The following is a 12,359-nucleotide window of genomic DNA, read 5'->3' on the forward strand; positions in this document are numbered from 1 at the left end:
AGTGAAAAAAACATAACACGTTACAACTTTTGAAATAAGGACAATTATTGTAATTTTAAAATTTAAAAGACAATACTTATAACATTCTCTCTCTATTTATATATATAGGGGAAGGCTCATTTGAGAAAAAATTTTATATGAAAAGAAAAAGAAGAAATGATATATTATGTGACAACTCGAAATTTAGAACCTTTCTTGTATCTTGATGTAACTTGCTTGAAACATTTCGTGACTAGTAACTTGTTAATGTGATAACATAAGTGAACATTTTATGTGACTATGTGCTTGCTTGTACGTATGGTATATATGTATGTATATTACGTGAACCGAGAACCCGACTCGAGACCGTGAGGTCTCGAGTGAACAGTATAGCCGGTTGGGCCTTTGGGCCGTAAACCCCTTCTATCGACTTGTAAGCCCATTAGGGTACACCACCTTAGAGCTAGTATATAACCTTGGGGATTATGCAACCTTGCAATCTTCTTGAACAACACACACACTCATACTCTCACTCTTTCCCCTCTCACCAAAACCAAACACCACTCCTCATTCTCGAATCTTTGGACGTTCGGATCGGCTCACACTCAATCGGTTAGAAGCCACACACGCACCTCACCAACCGGTTAGTACTATGGTGTTTTGATTGATGTTTATTGTTGTTAAATGATAAAAGGAATGTTAGGATGTTTATTGTGTTTAAATGTTAGTGTTTGCATGATGATATGTGGTTACTTGGTTGTTGTTTAATCCATGATGTAAGGGTAATGTTTCGGTTAAGTGTTTATGCTATAAAGGGTCACCATACTTGATTTGTAAATGAAAAAAAAAAAAAAAAAAAAACCATGGTCTAAATGATTATGTGTGGTCATAAATAATATTTCGGTTCAATGATGATGGAAGTATCGATTACATGCTTGTCTTATGAATTGTTGCATATATTGTTGCTTGGAAAATGGGTTTGATGTTAGCTTAGAAACTATAGTCTTGACCGAATATGCATAAAGTTTGAATGAAGGTTATTTATGCTTTGAATGTTTGAAGAACATGAAGAACTTGTTGAATATCATATGAATGTGTGTTGAATATTTGAATTCTGCCATGTTTGATCCATTTTAGCAAATGTTTAGACAAGAAAACATGTTTAAGTGGATAGTACACAAATAGGGTGCATGCAATTGGAATGTTATTGGATAGTACAACTGTGCAGAATCAGCAACTGTTGGGGAGTCGAGAACCCCTAGTTGCGACTCGAAATCTCCAGGTTACGACATCGGTTGCGAGTCAAGAACACCTGGTTGCGACTCGCAACCACAGCATGATGAACCGAGACCACAGGTTGCGAGTCCCGTTGCGACTCGAGACCTCAGCATGACGAGCCGAGACCATAGTTACGACATAGGTTGCGACTCGAAACCTTAGCATGATCAGCCGAGACTGCGGTTGCGACTCGCAACCACCCATGATCAGCATAACAGCACAACTCGAAACCACGTTTGCGAGTCCGGTTGCGACTCGAGACCCCTTAGTGGGCTTGCTTAGTTATGGGCCTAAGTTAGTGGGCCGAGCTTATGGACTTCTGTATTACTGTTGACGTGTGTTTTGGGCCTGTTACTACGAGCCCAACTGTTTGGGCCTCACTCTCGGACTTTAGGTTGTGTTTGACTGTTAATGTTAAACGTGTTGCCATGATTATTACCTGTGTACAATACGTGTTGAACATACGTGCACTGCTTGGCTTGAATCTGATACGAATAATATCTGTGATAGGACCTAATTGATTACCTGCAATTTGATTGACCTTCTGTGTTATTGCCGAGCAAACCAAGGTGAGTTCACACCCTCTACAAAGCATGGGATTCCCTGGGGTTGGGAACGGGGTTAAGGAACGTGGGTTCCTCGTCCTCCTTGGGTAGGACGGTGTTGGTTCAGGAATGTAATTCCTCGTCCTGGTGGACGGATAACTCGTACTAGACTAAAACTCTATCACGAAGTCCCTCCTTTTTGTATCGACTTAATCGCCGGGCCAATGGCGAGCGGGTCATTAGTTAGATAGCGCTATTTAGGTCTGACAAACCTCACACCGTGCCGCAGAGGGCGGGCGTGAACTAATGGATCTGGGGCACGTCAATGATGATAGACATTGATGTTTTCAGGGCACATAAACATGACTACAGTCAGCAGTCGATATGGTAACGAGTCTAGTGTACGCATGGGGTAGCCCCCACGGCCGAAATGCCTGATAACTAACATGGGGTAGCCCCCACGGCTGGAATGCCGGAGTAACTGGGAATGAACAAGTCACGTTTTTAAACTATGGGGTAACCCCCACGGCAGGATGCCAGTTAAAGGAAACTGTTTTCGAAACAACTAAAACGAACACCCAACCGTGAACTCACTCAACTAGTTGTTGACTCGTTACTACATGCTTTGCAGGACCATAGGTACTCAGCTGGAGCTTGCATGGAGGAGAGTCGTTGTCGGACACGGATTGCTGCGTGTCATGTTTTATTTGAAAACATTTGAACTTATGTTATAACTTTAAACTTATGCTTCCGCTTACAACTTAAACTTTGTTTGTTTGAAACACCAATCGTATTGGTTAAACTTTTATAACTGTTTATATGCTTGTTCAGTATGATTGGTGGCTGGATCCTGGTCAGTCACGCCTCCAAGCGGTAGTACCCCGCGGGTGGATTTTGGGGGTGTGACAGATTGGTATCAGAGCCATTGGTTATAGTGAACTAGGTTTTAATAAAGGTGAAACGTTTTTGTTAAAACCAGACTATAACCTGTACAGTGCTCGACGGTCCACGACGACGCTCCACTCCACATGCAAGGCTCGACCTTCTAGGTGATATGATATGCGTATATTGCCTACATGTTAGTTACGTAGTACATTGCTCATGGTATGCTTGATTAGTATAACTACTGTTGCTTGAACACGTGCGTGCTTACTCTATCCTACTATCGTACTTTCGCGAACCCCTCTCACTCGTATTACTCTTGTTATGAAGAATCATGTCTGGACGCGTTAACATGACACAAGCCCAGTTGACGGCTTTGATCAACGAGCGAGTTGCCGCAGCACTCGCTGCCGCACACGCAGGAGGTATTTCCTGCAGCCCGAACTTATCCTAGGATCTTTAGGATCCTACTCTCGTGAACCAACCTTTGTGTTAAACTCTGTCTTTCTTTCACCTACTTTAGGTCAATATGCTCAGGCACCGGCGTGCACTTTTAAGACCTTTATGGACTGTCGACCCACTACTTTTAGCGGAACTGAAGGAGCAGTAGGTCTCCTACACTGGTTTGAGAAACTAGAGTCTGTGTTCGAGATGTGTGAATGCCCTGAAGCGCGCAGGGTGAAGTATGCTACTGGTACTCTCGAGGGTTTGGCCCTCACGTGGTGGAATGCTCAAGTGCAAATGCTGGGGTTGGTTGCTGCCAACGCCACCCCATGGGAAACTTTCAAGGAAATGGTCAAGGAGGAATACTGCAGTCGCGATGACATTCATAAGCTGGAAGATGAGTTCTACAATCTCAAGATGACGGGGTCAGAGATTGAGGCATACACTAAGAGATCGCATGAGCTTGCCTTGTTGTGTCCTACTATGGTGGACCCTCCCTATAAGCGAATTGAACTCTATCTCAAGGGCTTGGTGCCAGAGATCCAAAGCCATGTGACTTCAGCAAACTTGACTACTATCCAGCAGGTTGTTCAGTTGGCTCACCGTCTTACTGATCAGGCGGTGGAGCAGAACAAGTTACCAAAGCGCATAGGTGCTGCAACTACGTCTGGTACCTCTAGTGGGGACAAACGGAAATGGGATGGAACTTCAAGCAGGGGTTCAACTTCTGTGCAATCTCAGTCTCAGCAGAGAAAGACTGACGACCACAAGAGCCCCAGTCAGCAATCGTCTGGTGGTCAAAGTCATGGTGGGTACAAGGGGAATCACCCCAAATGCAATCGTTGCAACCTACACCACAGTGGGCCATGCACCAGGGGCAACTGTCATCGGTGCAACAAGCCTGGTCATGTTGCAAAGGATTGCAGGAGCGCATATCCCGCCAATCAGAATCGTCAGCAACCTCAACAAAACCAGCGACAGCAACAGGGTAACAACAAAGGATGCTTTCAGTGTGGAGCTGAAGGTCACTTCAAGAAAGATTGTCCCCAACTGAACCAGAACAACAACAACAACAATCAGGGGAATGGTAACAATGGGAACAACAACAATGGTGCCAGGGGGCGAGTGTTCGTGATTGGTCAAGGTGAAGTAAGGAATGATCCCAACGTGGTGACGGGTAAGTTCCTTCTCGACGACTTTTATGTTACAGTCTTATTTGATTCGGGTGCCGATACTAGCTATGTGTCACTAGAAGTTAGTAAAATGCTTAAGCGTATTCCAACACCCCTGAACACCAAGCACACTGTAGAGCTAGCAAATGGTAAGAGTTTGGAGGCCTCGCACGTAGTCAAAGGTTGCCAACTTGTCCTCGCTAACCAGACCTTCTCTATTGACCTCATTCCTATCGTCTTGGGTAGTTTCGACGTTGTCATTGGGATGGATTGGTTATCCCAACACCGAGCAGAGATTCTTTGCAACGAGAAGATCGTTCGTATTCCGGGTTCCGGTAGTGAACCACTTATGATTCGTGGCGACAAGAGAAGTGCTGTTGAGAACATCATCTCTCTTCTTAAGGCCCAGAAGTGCTTACGAAAGGGCCACACTGCGATTTTGGCTCTCGTTACTGATACCACAGAGAAAGAGAAGAAGCTAGAGGATTTTCCAGTTGTACGTGACTATCCTGAGGTATTCCCTGAGGAATTACCTGGTCTTCCGCCCCATCGCCAAGTCGAGTTTCAGATTGAACTAGCTCCTGGAGCTGCGCCTATAGCACGTGCACCTTATCGTTTAGCTCCATCAGAGTTGGAAGAACTCTCCACGCAACTACAAGAACTCTTGGATAGGGGCTTCATTCGTCCTAGCTCATCGCCTTGGGGAGCTCCAGTACTATTTGTGAAAAAGAAGGATGGTACCTTCAGAATGTGTATCGACTATCGAGAACTCAACAAGGTGACTGTGAAGAATCGTTATCCTCTACCGCGCATTGACGACTTGTTCGACCAGTTGCAGGGGTCGAGCTACTATTCAAAGATCGATCTGAGATCGGGATATCACCAGCTGAGAGTTCGAGAAGAAGATGTCTCTAAGACAGCCTTTAGAACTCGATATGGGCACTATGAGTTTTTGGTCATGCCGTTTGGGCTGACAAACGCACCCGCAGTCTTCATGGATTTGATGAACCGAGTGTGCAAGCCTTACCTGGACAAGTTCGTTATAGTCTTCATCGACGACATCCTGATCTATTCTAAGAGTCAAGAGGAGCACGAACAGCATCTACGGCTTATTTTGGAACTCGTACGAACAGAACAGCTTTACGCAAAGTTTTCGAAATGCGACTTCTGGCTTCGCGAAGTCCATTTCCTAGGGCATGTGGTAAACAAGGATGGGATTCACGTTGATCCATCCAAAGTGGACTCTATTAAGAACTGGCCAGCGCCTCGCACACCAAAGGAAATTCGCCAATTCTTGGGATTGGCAGGTTACTACAGGAGATTCATTAAGGATTTTTCAAAGATCGCGCAGCCTCTCACCTTGCTAACGCAGAAAGGCGTCACCTATCATTGGGGAAATGCACAAGAGTTAGCTTTTCAGCATCTAAAGGATAGACTTTGTAGTGCACCTATCCTTTCACTGCCAGAGGGCACAGACGATTTTGTGGTTTACTGTGATGCATCAATTCAAGGTCTTGGATGTGTATTGATGCAACGAGATAAGGTCATAGCTTACGCCTCACGACAACTCAAAGTTCACGAGAAGAACTACACTACACATGATTTAGAGCTGGGAGCTGTTGTTTTCGCACTTAAGTTATGGCGGCATTACCTGTACGGAACCAAGTGCGCCATCTACACCGACCACAGGAGCCTAGAACATATATTCAAGCAGAAGGAACTGAATATGCGGCAACGACGATGGGTCGAATTACTGAATGACTACGAGTGCTCTATCAAGTATCACCCGGGCAAGGCCAATGTTGTGGCTGACGCCCTCAGTCGAAAGGACACTGCGCCTAAGCGCGTAAGAGCTCTACAACTCACGATCCATTCTAGTCTACCTTCGCAAATACGGGCTGCTCAGGTAGAAGCACTGAAACCAGAAAACGTTAGAGCCGAAGCCCTACGCGGGTCAAGGCAACGCTTAGAGCAGAAGGAAGACGGTGCTTACTACGTAACAGGACGCATCTGGGTCCCACTCTATGGCGACTTACGAGAACTTGTAATGGACGAAGCACACAAGTCTCGCTACTCGGTACACCCTGGTTCGGACAAGATGTACCACGATATTAAAACTACGTATTGGTGGCCTAGCATGAAGGCCCACATAGCAACTTACGTCAGCAAGTGTTTGACTTGTGCGCGAGTCAAGACGGAATATCAGAAACCCTCAGGCCTACTGCAACAACCAGAGATACCACAATGGAAATGGGAGCAAATTTCCATGGATTTCGTTACTGGCCTACCAAGATCTCAGCGCGGAAACGATACTATCTGGGTGATTGTGGATCGACTCACGAAATCCGCACACTTTTTGGCAATTAAGGAAACAGATAAATTCTCCACTCTAGCGGAGATATATCTCAAGGAAGTTGTTTCGAGGCACGGGGTGCCCACTTCTATCATCTCTGATCGAGATGCACGTTTTACTTCGGAACTGTGGCAAGCAATGCACAAGTCTTTTGGCTCACGTCTAGATATGAGCACAGCGTATCACCCACAGACGGACGGGCAGTCCGAACGCACCATCCAGACATTAGAAGACATGCTTCGCGCTTGTGTAATCGACTTTGGCAACAGCTGGGAAAGGCATCTGCCACTCGTGGAATTCTCGTATAATAACAGCTACCACACTAGCATTAAAGCTGCTCCGTTTGAGGCATTGTACGGACGTAAATGCCGGTCACCTCTTTGTTGGGCAGAGGTGGGGGATAGTCAAATCACTGGTCCAGAACATGTGGTAGACACTACTGAGCGGATCGCTCAAATACGACAACGCATGGCGGCCGCTCGAGACCGTCAGAAGGCCTACGCCGATAAGGGCAGAAAACCACTTGAGCTCCAGGTTGGGGAGCGGGTATTACTCAAAGTTTCACCCTGGAAGGGTGTGGTTCGTTTTGGTAAACGAGGCAAACTCAACCCACGATACGTTGGACCTTTTGAAATCATTGAGAAAATAGGCAAGGTGGCCTACAGACTGAACTTACCAGCAGAACTCGGTGCAGTTCACAATGTTTTCCATGTGTCGAATCTGAAGAAGTGTCTGTCAGATGAGACCCACGTAGTTCCTCTGAAGGAACTCACGATCGACGAACAGTTGAAATTCGTCGAGGAACCAGTCGAAATCACGGACCGGGATGTTAAGGTCCTCAAGAGCACTAGAATACCTCTCGTTCGAGTTCGTTGGAACTCACGTCGCGGCCCAGAGTTTACCTGGGAGCGCGAAGATCGGATGAAACAAATGTATCCCCAACTGTTTGCGAACAGTACAACCACTACTGAGGCTGAAGCTACGGAATTTCGGGACGAAATTCCAGATCAACGGGGGGTGGATGTGACACCCCAGGATAACCGGGAAAACCATACAACTTAACTAGCTTCCTCAGTGAGTGCCATCAAATTTCGGGACGAAATTTCTTTCAACTTGGGGATGATGTGACAACTCGAAATTTAGAACCTTTCTTGTATCTTGATGTAACTTGCTTGAAACATTTCGTGACTAGTAACTTGTTAATGTGATAACATAAGTGAACATTTTATGTGACTATGTGCTTGCTTGTACGTATGGTATATATGTATGTATATTACGTGAACCGAGAACCCGACTCGAGACCGTGAGGTCTCGAGTGAACAGTATAGCCGGTTGGGCCTTTGGGCCGTAAACCCCTTCTATCGACTTGTAAGCCCATTAGGGTACACCACCTTAGAGCTAGTATATAACCTTGGGGATTATGCAACCTTGCAATCTTCTTGAACAACACACACACTCATACTCTCACTCTTTCCCCTCTCACCAAAACCAAACACCACTCCTCATTCTCGAATCTTTGGACGTTCGGATCGGCTCACACTCAATCGGTTAGAAGCCACACACGCACCTCACCAACCGGTTAGTACTATGGTGTTTTGATTGATGTTTATTGTTGTTAAATGATAAAAGGAATGTTAGGATGTTTATTGTGTTTAAATGTTAGTGTTTGCATGATGATATGTGGTTACTTGGTTGTTGTTTAATCCATGATGTAAGGGTAATGTTTCGGTTAAGTGTTTATGCTATAAAGGGTCACCATACTTGATTTGTAAATGAAAAAAAAAAAAAAAACCATGGTCTAAATGATTATGTGTGGTCATAAATAATATTTCGGTTCAATGATGATGGAAGTATCGATTACATGCTTGTCTTATGAATTGTTGCATATATTGTTGCTTGGAAAATGGGTTTGATGTTAGCTTAGAAACTATAGTCTTGACCGAATATGCATAAAGTTTGAATGAAGGTTATTTATGCTTTGAATGTTTGAAGAACATGAAGAACTTGTTGAATATCATATGAATGTGTGTTGAATATTTGAATTCTGCCATGTTTGATCCATTTTAGCAAATGTTTAGACAAGAAAACATGTTTAAGTGGATAGTACACAAATAGGGTGCATGCAATTGGAATGTTATTGGATAGTACAACTGTGCAGAATCAGCAACTGTTGGGGAGTCGAGAACCCCTAGTTGCGACTCGAAATCTCCAGGTTACGACATCGGTTGCGAGTCAAGAACACCTGGTTGCGACTCGCAACCACAGCATGATGAACCGAGACCACAGGTTGCGAGTCCCGTTGCGACTCGAGACCTCAGCATGACGAGCCAAGACCATAGTTACGACATAGGTTGCGACTCGAAACCTTAGCATGATCAGTCGAGACTGCGGTTGTGACTCGCAACCACCCATGATCAACATAACAGCACAACTCGAAACCATGTTTGCGAGTCCGGTTGCGACTCGAGACCCCTTAGTGGGCTTGCTTAGTTATGGGCCTAAGTTAGTGGGCCGAGCTTATGGACTTCTGTATTACTGTTGACGTGTGTTTTGGGCCTGTTACTACGAGCCCAACTGTTTGGGCCTCACTCTCGGACTTTGGGTTGTGTTTGACTGTTAATGTTAAACGTGTTGCCATGATTATTACCTGTGTACAATACGTGTTGAACATACGTGCACTGCTTGGCTTGAATCTGATACGAATAATATCTGTGATAGGACCTAATTGATTACCTGCAATTTGATTGACCTTCTGTGTTATTGCCGAGCAAACCAAGGTGAGTTCACACCCTCTACAAAGCATGGGATTCCCTGGGGTTGGGAACGGGGTTAAGGAACGTGGGTTCCTCGTCCTCCTTGGGTAGGACGGTGTTGGTTCAGGAATGTAATTCCTCGTCCTGGTGGACGGATAACTCGTACTAGACTAAAACTCTATCACGAAGTCCCTCCTTTTTGTATCGACTTAATCGCCGGGCCAATGGCGAGCGGGTCATTAGTTAGATAGCGCTATTTAGGTCTGACAAACCTCACACCGTGCCGCAGAGGGCGGACGTGAACTAATGGATCTGGGGCACGTCAATGATGATAGACATTGATGTTTTCAGGGCACATAAACATGACTACAGTCAGCAGTCGATATGGTAACGAGTCTAGTGTACGCATGGGGTAGCCCCCACGGCCGAAATGCCTGATAACTAACATGGGGTAGCCCCCACGGCTGGAATGCCGGAGTAACTGGGAATGAACAAGTCACGTTTTTAAACTATGGGGTAACCCCCACGGCAGGATGCCAGTTAAAGGAAACTGTTTTCGAAACAACTAAAACGAACACCCAACCGTGAACTCACTCAACTAGTTGTTGACTCGTTACTACATGCTTTGCAGGACCATAGGTACTCAGCTGGAGCTTGCATGGAGGAGAGTCGTTGTGGGACACGGATTGCTGCGTGTCATGTTTTATTTGAAAACATTTGAACTTATGTTATAACTTTAAACTTATGCTTCCGCTTACAACTTAAACTTTGTTTGTTTGAAACACCAATCGTATTGGTTAAACTTTTATAACTGTTTATATGCTTGTTCAGTATGATTGGTGGCTGGATCCTGGTCAGTCACGCCTCCAAGCGGTAGTACCCCGCGGGTGGATTTTGGGGGTGTGACATATTAGGGGGGTGGGGGTGGTCACTAGTGATAGAATTCTATCACTTCCAATATCCAATCAACTCATGCCATCTCATCACCCACTATTTTATCACTAGTGATAGAAATGTAGTGGGGGTGGACACTAGTGATAGAATTTCATCACTCACAAATTTTTTTAATTTTTTATTTTAAATTAACAATAAAACACTAAAATTATAAACTTCAATTAAATTAAAACATACTACTTCAATTTAACATACTAGATATATTTTAGGCTACAATTTAAAAAAAAAATAAAAAACCCTACTCCTCGTCTGACTCATGAAACTCCAAACCTAGAGAACCTACTAGTTCGATTAAATCGTATCTCAACCGAAAGTGAGTTTCTTCATTACGCAATTCTAGTTGGATATTTTGTGGAACTTGAACTTTTGTAGGAGGATCCGGCACCCAATCCGGGGATATTGCACGTCCGTCTTCTTTGATTATCATATTGTGCAATATGATACATGCATACACTATGCTATGTATTGCTTTCTTGTTCATCGCACGAACCGGTCGGTGTAGTATACCCCATCTACCCTTTAAAGCACCAAATGTCCCCTCAACATCTTTTCTTGCCGATTTTTGCAATTTTTTGAACACGATTTCTTTAGCCTCGACAGGAAATGAGGGAGCTTTCACAAAAACAGACCATGACGGGCATATACCATCCACAAGAAAAAAGCCTCGTTTGTAATATCGTCTGTTAACATAAAAAGGTGAGGAAGGTGCCGTACCATTCGTTACGGTTTGAAACAACGGCGACGTGTGCAACACATTGATGTCGTTGTTTGAACCTGGAACACCGAAATACGATGCCAAATCCATAAATCATTCGACGCCACCGCTTCTAGTATGATGGTTGGTCTTTTGATGTCACCCCTAACATACGCCCTTCGCAATTCTCTTGGACAATTTTTCCACTCGATATGTGTACAATAGATGCTACCGAGCATCCCGGGAAAATGTCATCTAGCCTCATGTGTGGCGTAAATATGTGAGATGTCGTGGCTCATCGGTTTACGTAAAAACTCTTTAGCATACAACTTAATGACCGCGTTGCAAAAAAATTGAAAACATTCACGTGAAGTTCTGGCCGACATAGCTAGGTATTCATCATATTGATCGGGAGGGTTACCTGTCGCTAGGTGGCGAATGGCGGACGTGCATTTTTTATCGGCGTGAAACTTGGTTTGCCCCTCGCATCGTAACGTTCTTGAAACCATTCATCACTTGCTTCGATGTCTCCAACAATCTTTAAAAATAATTCTTTGGGTAAACGAAACCGAACTCTAAACATTTCGGCATTGTAGAGCGGATTTTCCACAAAATAATCGTTCATTAACACTTCGTTGGCACGTATACGATCACGGTCTACCATCTTCTTCTTTGGGCGGGACGACTCGGCATCAAGTTCGTTATACACCGACACAAAATATTTTAGCGTCTCATTGTCGGAAGACGACTCGGTATCGCTATCGCTAGACATCGGAAACGTCGAATCCGTAGGGAACTCCATTTGAGAAAGATGTAGATTGTGTGAAATGGGTTTAAAATGTTTTAAAGATGTAGATTGGTGTGTGTAAAATGGTTTAAAATGGAGATATAAATAAATAAAGGGTTTAAAGGTTTTTTTTATTGAATTTTACCATTATTCAATGGTCAAAAACAAGCAACGTTCGAATTTTTTCAACTTTTCAACGCGTGAACATTTCAACGCGTTTCAAATTTAACGCGTTATATATGTAGTGGCGGCGGTGTTCGTGGCGGTTTAACGCGTGACGGGGGATCCATCACGGACCGCCTCGCCTCCCCTTAGTAAAATACTATTTCATTTATAACTCATATCATTAATTTTTCTCTCTTAAATTAATTAGTCAACTAATCATTAATTATCCTACATATAATCTACAAAACCTGCACATATCAAAATTTCCCTACATATACCCCTACACATTATAGAATTTTATCCTACACAGTCGAAATTTATCATACACACCTCGAAATATATTCTACACAACT

This window comes from Helianthus annuus, chromosome 10 (assembly GCF_002127325.2).
Source record: "Helianthus annuus cultivar XRQ/B chromosome 10, HanXRQr2.0-SUNRISE, whole genome shotgun sequence".
Taxonomy (NCBI): domain Eukaryota; kingdom Viridiplantae; phylum Streptophyta; class Magnoliopsida; order Asterales; family Asteraceae; genus Helianthus; species Helianthus annuus.